Source organism: Triticum aestivum, chromosome 1B, assembly GCF_018294505.1.
Source record: "Triticum aestivum cultivar Chinese Spring chromosome 1B, IWGSC CS RefSeq v2.1, whole genome shotgun sequence".
In the NCBI taxonomy this organism is placed as follows: domain Eukaryota; kingdom Viridiplantae; phylum Streptophyta; class Magnoliopsida; order Poales; family Poaceae; genus Triticum; species Triticum aestivum.
In genome coordinates this window covers 668,337,309-668,340,032 of record NC_057795.1, presented here as the reverse complement: position 1 = coordinate 668,340,032, position 2,724 = coordinate 668,337,309, and positions in this window count along the sequence as shown.

Genomic DNA, 2,724 nt, shown 5'->3' with positions numbered 1-2,724 from the left:
GACTTCCAGGAAACAGCGCCACCACCAAGTGTAAAAACATAACCACTTGTGGCCTTAATCTCATCAGCATCAGATATCCAGTTCGAGTCACTATAACCCTCCAGTACCCTTGGATACCTGGTGTAGTGAATCCCATAGCTCGCAGTGCCCTTCAAGTAGCGCATAACTCTCTCAAGCGCACGCCAATGATTATCTCCCGGTTTTGACACAAACCGACTCAGCTTGCTCACAGGAAAAGAGATGTCAGGCCTCGTGGCACTCGCCAAATACATAAGCGAGCCAATAATCTGAGAAAACCTCAATTGATCTCTAGCAATCCGTCCGTTCTTTCGAAGCAACACACTAGCATCATATGGAGTTGGAGAAGGCGTGCAGTCGCTATACCCAAAACGACTCAAGACCTTTTCCACATAGTGAGACTGAAGCAGTGTGACCCCACCATTCTCATCTCTCAACAACTTGATGTTTAAGATTACATCAGCTACTCCTAGATCCTTCATCTCAAAACAACGAGATAAGAAATCCTTAACCTCCTTGATTAAATCAAGTTTGGTTCCAAAGATCAATATGTCAAAGACATACAGACAAAGAATAACTCCTTCGCCCCCACCATGGTGATAGTACACACACTTGCACCATCATTTACTACAAAGCAGGTAGCAGTTAATGTTCTTTCGAACTTCTCATGCCACTCCTTAGGAGCTTCTTTAAGGCCATATAAAGACTTTAACAACTTGCACACCTTTCCTTCCTGACCAGGTACTACAAAACCATCTGGCTGATCCATGTAAATTTCCTCCTTTAACTCTCCATTGAGGAAAGTCGTCTTAACGTCCATTTGATGAACGAGAAGACCATGTGAGGCAGCCAGTGATAGTAGCACCCAAATTGTGGTCAGTCTAGCCACGGGTGAGTAAGTATCAAAGAAGTCTTCACCTTCTTTCTGGGTATAACCCTTAGCCACAAGCCGTGCCTTGTACTTTTCAATCGTACCATCAGGTCTAAGCTTCTTCTTGAACACCCACTTACATCATACAGGTTTGCACCCATAAGGACGGTCAGTGATCTCCCAGGTCCCGTTAGCTAAGATGGAATCCATCTCGCTACGAACAGCTTCCTTCCAGTAGTCAGCATCAGGAGATGCATAGGCTTCTGAAATAGTCCTGGGTGTGTCATCCACAAGGTACACAATGAAATCATCACCAAAGGACTTTGCAGTCCTCTGTCTCTTAATCCTTACAGGAGTTTCATTGTCACCCTCAACAGGATTCTCAACGTGTTCCATCGCAATGGTGGGTTCAGGAATTACAGTGAGTTCCTCACTAGATGAAGTAGGTATCTCCTGATTTGATGAACTTGACATATCCTTCATAGGAAATATGTCCTCAAAGAAAGTTGCATCATTAGACTCCATAATCGTACCAACATGCATGTCGGATACCTCAGATTTTATTATCAAAAATCTATAGCCAATGCTATGAAAAGCATAGCCCAGAAGAACACAATCCACAGTTTTTGGTCCAAGCTTATGCTTCTTGGGAATTGGTATATTGACTTTCGCCAAACAACCCCAAGAACGTAGGTAAGAGAGTTTCAACCTTTTCCTTTCCCATTCCTCTCGTCTTTCTTCCTTTTAATTGCTAGCCCTCCGGATCGAGCACAACTTCGGTAAGGAGACGAGGCCCGAAGAAAAGGTTGAGCTCGGACGAAAGGTTTGAGATCATAGAAATCGCGCCCGACGGCGAACCGATTGAACCCATCCTGACAAAGAACGCATTTTCTGCTTATTGCGGGGTTCTTGTTAGGGACAAGATCCCGATCAGCATCCAGCAATGGTATAAGCCTAAGGAGGACCCTGAGGTGTCTTATGTCAATGATATGCAGAAAGAAGATCTTTGGACTCAGCTGAAGGCAAATTTCACCCTACCGCCAGAGGAGGATCCGGAGAAGCCAGTTAAAGAGCAATTAATCAAGTCTTGTGCTCTTAAGAAGATGGCAACCCTATTCAGGAGGTGGAGGAAAGAGTTGAACCATTTTGTCAAAAAAAAGACACCAAAATTCATCGGCAAATATGAGAAGATCAAAGATCACTGGCCCGCATTTGTGGCCCACAAGACATCGGAAAAGAGTAAGAAGATGTCGGCGACGAACAAGGAAAATGCTGCGAAGAAGAAGCTTCACCATCGCACGGGGTCAGGTGGCTACCTCAAAGCCCGACCTAAGTGGTCCAAGGAGGAGAATGATCTGCTTGAAAAAGGGATCGAACCAGAGATAATGAGATGGCCAGACCGTTGCCGGACTTGGTTCTTTGGGGCTGGCGGAACCTTGGACCCTGTATCAGGGATGTGCCGTTGGACGGACGAGCAACTGGAATTACCAGTCAAGAACCTTCGACACTATATCAATGCAGCACAGAAAGGGACATTCATACTAGACAGGGAGAAGGACGAGCTCACAATGGCCCTCGGGAATCTTGAGCACCCTGGACGGACACGAGGCACGCCAGGCTCCATTCCATGAAAGGTTGGTTTTCCGGACGCAGGGGGTTACAAAACCCACGAGAGGAGGAAGAAACTGGAGCAGGGCCAACTGCAGGCGCTGCACGAAAGGATAATGGGGCTAGAGGAACGAGAAGCAGCAGATCGCAGCAAACGACCTGCCGAAGCTTCCCCCGAAGCTACCCCGCCATCTCAGCGGAGAAACAGCATGGCTTCCACCGAGCTG